Below are 6,586 nucleotides of genomic sequence, written 5' to 3'. Positions count from 1 at the left end.
ATTATTATCATCATCATCATCATCATCATTATTATTATTATTATTATTAATATGTGATTATTATTATTATTATTATTATTATTATTATTATTATTATTATTATTATTATTATTATTATTAATATTATTATATTTCGGAATGAATATTCTATTTTTTTGCTAAATAACCACTCGCACTGTATATTCGTTTTGACTTCAGCTTTATTATTGTTCTTAAACAGGAGGAGAAATGTGAAATGCGGGATGGAGAGTTGCTAGAGAGGTCACAGGATGTGTTCTGAAGGATTTCAGACGACGCACACAGAATAATAACAGAAATAAAGCCGAAGTAAAGAACAAGTATATAGTGCGTGTGTTTATTTGGCAAAAAGAAAAAAAGATCATCACGAAATTAGCAATATGTGATTCAAAACAAAACCTACATATGTATATGTATGTATGGTATGTATGTATGTATATATATATAATATATATACATATATATATATATAATAATATATAATATATATATATATATATATATGTATATTATAATATATATATATATATAATAATATATATATACCCATATATATATAAATATATTATTTCGCAATGAGATAAAAAAAAACAAGGCTATGTAGATTTTAGAACATGCATAGATAGAAGGTCTTACAGCTGTTTCCGGTAATTTTTTTATATCCCTTCATCGGAGACGGTGTGAAAGGATGGTTAAGAAATACTTACGTTAGATAAGATATAGAATAGACAGTGAGGTGAAGGAAATAAAAGAAGATAGATGTGAGATATGTAGGGATATTGCATTTGTAGATCTATGTTTTAGGCAGAATGGTAGCATATGATATTCCAATACGTTATGAGTAAAACCCTATAGAAATTGAAATTGGTCATTCCAAACATAGAACATACATGCATACATACATGCATATATATATATATATATATATATATATATGAGAAGAAATGAGGTAATCAGAAGATCGGATGGTTTATATTTACAGATATTTATTTATATATTACATTGTTTATATATCATATCATTTAGATCATTAGCACTTTCTCCCATTCTATTGGGCTATATATACACACACATATATATATATATACATATTTACATAGGCATGCACATTCCATGCATATATATTAATATGATATTTGCATATACTTATGCTACACATGCGTGTATTTTGCCACTACCAATTTGGGCCAGGCATTCATGCCTCAAATCCGTATTATTCCGTAAGTATATCCGTCTGGAATCAAAGAGGAAGAATATTATACCACTGATAATCCTCGAAATTGTTATTCGCAACTGCAGCTTGTTTCAACTTCATCTACTTCAAACTGTAGCCACGAAATTTACCGATCTCTGCTGACAGTTTAAATCATAGCCTCCATTAATCCTTTTAAATTTTAAACATCGTGTCTCTGAACAATAGTAACTTAGCTGACTGAATAGTGTATTTGAATATATCATTGCTACTTTTCTACATGTATTGTAGTTACGATCAATCAACGCAGATGCATATCACGGATTCAACTGATTAGACAAGGCCGATTTCAAATGACGCCCAAATAAATAGAGTGTTTAAATGCGTTACTCATTCATGTGCATAATATATTGTCTACACAATAAAACATGTAGAGCAAACTCGTGTATATAAATAAATACAGACACACACACCACACACACACACACACACACACACACACACACACACACAGACACACACACATATATATATATGTATATATATATATATGTATATACATGTATATATCTGTAATATGCTAAATACATGCCTATGTAGCATAAATATATGCAAATATCATGGCTATATATATATGGGTGTGTGTGTTCGTGTGTTTGTGTGTGTGTGCATATATATATATATATATTTTTTATTCTTTTACTTTTTCAAGGCTTTCACTGCGGCTATGCTGGAGCACCGCTTTTAGTCGAACAAATCGACTAATACTTATTCTATCGGTTTCCTTTGTTGAATCGCTAAGTTACGGGGATGTAAACACACCAACATCGGTTCTCAAGCGATGCTGGGGGTACAAACATAGTCACACAAATAATTACATACATACATATATATATATATATATATATATATATATATATACATGACGGGCTTTCAGTTTCCGCTTACCAAATCCACTCACTAGGTGTCGGTCCGCCCAAGGCTATAGTAAAAGACACTTGGCCAAAGTGCCACGCAGTAGGGCTGAACCGAGAACCATGTGGTTGGGAAGCAAGCGTCTTACCACACAGGTACTCCTCTGACTCTTCTCTCTCTCTTTCTCTCTCTCTCTCTCTATATATATATATGTATATATGTATGTATATATATATATATATATATATATATATATATTACATGTACATATATCCACCCACATACGAACACAGAGGCTAGAAAATACTATTATTCTGTGTAGGGCAGAGAGCAGACACTCCTATCGTGTTATAGTTAGTTATTCTGCTTTCTTTTTGTGAGGAGTGTTCTTTTTTCCGACATGTACAATAATTTTCACGCCAAAGCGTAGATTATGTGCGTATTTATAGAAATTATGCATTATATAACTGATCTAAAATAAATATTTCTCTATGAAGCACTACATTTTACACCAGAAACAGCTGTAAAATAAAGAAAGTTCTTGAGAAAATCGTTTATTCCATTGTCATTTGAATTTCTTACAGTCATATGATATATATATAGATTTATCACTACATTTGCCATATATTTCATATATCACATATATCACATTAATATATATATATATATATATATATATATATATCATAGATATATAATATATATATATATATAATATATATTATATATATATATAATATAATATATATATATAATATATATATATATATATATATAATATGTATATGTATATATATATTTACTCTTTTACTCTTTTACTTGTTTCAGTCATTTGACTGCGGCCATGCTGGAGCACCGCCTTTAATCGAGCAACTCGACCCCGGGACTTATTCTTTTTGTAAGCCCAGTAGTTTATTCTATCGGTCTCTTTTGCCGAACCGCTAAGTAACGGGGACATAAACACACCAGCATCGGTTGTCAAGCAATGCTAGGGGGACAAACACAGACACACAACACACACACGCATATATATATATATATACATATATACGACGAGCTTTTTTCAGTTTCCGTCTACCAAATCCACTCACAAGGTTTTGATCGGCCTGTGGCTATAGTAGAATACACTTGCCCAAGGTGCCGCGCAGTGGGACTGAACCCGGAACCATGTGATTGGTAAACAACTTACTTACCACACAGCCACTCCTGCGATACATATATATGTAAATATATATACACACATACATCTGTGACTATATCTACCAATCTACCTACCTATCTGTCTATCTGTCTATCTATCTATATCTCTTTCTCTCTCTCTCCCTCCCTCTCTCTCTCTCTCTCTTTTTAGATAAGTATGTATATGCACATATATGTTTGTGTGTATGTATGCATATACGTACATATTCATATACAAACGTACACACTCACACATACACATATGCGTAAAATACCTAGATATGCACTCACAAACACACTTGTGGCTACTTAATGTATATCTGTGTATTTATGCACATCTCTGATTATACGTGTGTGTGTGTGTGCGTGTGTGTGTGTATTTGTGTGTGCATTGATCCTGAAACAGTCACTGTATTTGTATATTCATATTTTTACTGGCGTAGTGAAGTGTGTGTAGTTATGTTCGTATCACTAATGGAGGCCATTTTATATAAGTCTGTTTACAATAAACGGAGCTATGTTACGTTCACAAACAGTGTGGTCAATTCGGTTACCGTATAGGGTGACCAAATGACATCTATATTACTGATGTTTATGTTATGGGTCTAAAATTTAATATAGGTTATGATAATGCATTATTATGACCCGTAAGTTTGGGGTTAAACAGAAAAAATATTCATTAAAAAAGTACAAAGTAACAAAATTTGTATTGGAAACCTTTGAAAGCGGTGTCCTACTGAAGTTAATGAAACCATTAGATGATAAAAATATACACATGTATGTATGTTTGCATATATGCATATATGTGTTTATATATATGTATATGTATACGTGTATGTGCGTATCCATTTACAGACATAGCTACACCACACACAGAGAAATGTATGGAGAGAGAGTGAGAGAATTAATGAGAGAGAATAGGAGAAAGATAGACAGAAAGAGAGAAAGAGAGTGATACGGATAGACAGACAGACAGGGTGTTGTTGGATGAGGAAGAGCGAAAAGAGTGATGGAAGTTTCAAAGAGAGATATTATGAAATTTATAAGTAGGTGCGTTTCGAATATGATCGCGAGAAATCAAAATTATTAGTTATACATTTTTTATTGTGATGATACATAATAATATTAATAGGTCCCTGATAATATGAACTTTATGTGAACTGAAATATTATCAAAGCTGGGTTATTATCAAATAATATTTCCAAATAAATACATTATCTGTATATTTGATATAATTGTTGCATAGAGATATCTTATAATATCATTTTTATAACCATAGATAATATATAAACAAATTGTATTAAGTTATTATATTATATTTATGATCTTTAATTTTATTTTATGTGTCTTCGGTTGGTCGCTGTAAATTTCATTGTTGTTTAGCCCCAGGTCAGACTGGATCGAGTTGATTGTACAATGAGTATTTTTTCGGGCGTGTTTCTTATCTATTCTTTTATTTTGACAGAGCTGTGTATAGATGGCTATTCCATTCAGTGTTATAGGGGTTGCAGGATGAGGTTTATCGGACTTTTGAAGTGATAACGCAAAGTCCCTGAATTCAGTATTGCTACTACTTTTCAATACCTTCAAGCCGCTTCCCTGGGAGGTTCTACATACTAGAAATAGTAGCGAAACCACATTCAAGTCGTCTGAGGAAAAGAATATATTGGGTAATCGGCTCTGTCTTCTCTACACATGCCTGGAATAACAATAACCGTAATTCTACTCCATCGGAGTTGACCTAGGGTTAAACGACGCAAACAATAGAAGCGAATGGGAAGCCCCTTTACAGTTTTCCACAAAGAATACCACACAAATCTTCGTTGCATTAGACGATACCGCCTTAAATAATATGAATATATTGGATAACGGTGACGTGGTACCAGAATCGTAAGCACCTCAGACAAAATGCTTAGCGTCCTTTCTTCCGGCTGTTTGTGTTCTGAGTTCAAATCCCGCAGAAATGAGCTTTACTTTTCATCCCTTCGGGCTCGATAAAATAAGGTGTCAGTCAAGCATTGGAATCGATGTAATCGACTTGCCCTCTTCCCTAAGGATTGCTGACCTTAACCCCAGTAACGGGCCGGCGTCCCGTTCAGGGGTAATGTGATTTCGGTCAATTTTACGCTTTGGGTACCGGGTAACCGGCCTTATGGCCCCTGGAGCAAGAGAAATATGACAATGTATAGCTTGATATATCCTGTCTGAAAATAATCAGACAGCATGCCACAGCTGGAATCCTTCTCAGCTGACGCTGCTCAGTCAGAACTTGTTCGTAGTTAAACCACAATAGTAATTAATTATTGCTTCTGATTTAGTTAATAACAATATTTCTTTCTCGATCCATGCCAGGCTCATGAGGGTCAGTTTCCTGGTTTCAATGGCGTATGTATTCCCCTCCTGGACGGGACGCCGGTCCGTCGCAGGATTACATATTTTTGCCTGCTGAGTGGACTGGAGCAACGTGATTCTAAATCACAACGCATCACCAAGTCCAGGAATCGAAACCACTAAGCCACACGCCTCCACTATTCCAGTTTACCTACTAAACCAATAAAATCTCGGGTAAAGGAATGGTTGATGTAATCGACCGCAGTACATAAACAAGTACTCCATTTTATCGTCCCCGAAACGATGAATAGGAAAATAGGCTCAAGGAAAAGGAAAAGTAGATGATATTGGATTATTGTATTATACAGTGAAATAATTTTTTGTCCAAAACATTTAATTTCTACTCATTTTTGCTCGTCAAATCCGAGCCATTTTCCGTAATAATTGTTCTGGCACTTTCATTTTCCGTAGAGTAGTGATTGGCATTAAACAAATACGCTGATGAGCAATTTAAATCGTCTCACAAGTGTAAGAGTTTATTCATATTCACCAATCCTTCAGTAATTAAATACTGGCAGTCGATAACAGGGAAGTATATATATAAATACATAAATGTGTGTGTATGTGTGTGTATGTTTGTGTAAATTATGAAATTTAATTAAAGCACGAGCACTCTAATATAAACATCACTGATTTATTAGATAACACATAAGTAAGGATAATTGATGAGTAATTAGTAATAAATCTGATAAATTTATATTGTGTATAAGTGACATAATGATATCTTAAGTACAATAGACTAAGTAAATAATATAGAGGATTATCACATAGGTGTAATATATATACACATATAACATAATATATATTATATATATATATATATATATATATATATATATATATAATATATATATATATATATATAGAGATATGCAAATTATAGATGTTCTC

At 32.8% G+C, this 6,586-nt stretch overlaps 1 long non-coding RNA gene across 1 annotated transcript in view; it reads left to right on the top strand.

Moving 5' to 3' along the window:
• Positions 1–214: 214 nt before the first annotated feature.
• LOC118761508 overlaps positions 215–6,586 on the top strand; it is a 32,902-nt gene continuing 26,530 nt past the window's right edge. The window contains exon 1 of the long non-coding RNA XR_004997434.1: positions 215–345. This is a non-coding gene — a long non-coding RNA (uncharacterized LOC118761508). The remainder of the gene's footprint in view (positions 346–6,586) is intronic.

Source organism: Octopus sinensis, unplaced genomic scaffold, assembly GCF_006345805.1.
Source record: "Octopus sinensis unplaced genomic scaffold, ASM634580v1 Contig14475, whole genome shotgun sequence".
NCBI classification, from domain to species: domain Eukaryota; kingdom Metazoa; phylum Mollusca; class Cephalopoda; order Octopoda; family Octopodidae; genus Octopus; species Octopus sinensis.
This window is presented reverse-complemented; position numbering and strand designations above follow the sequence as displayed.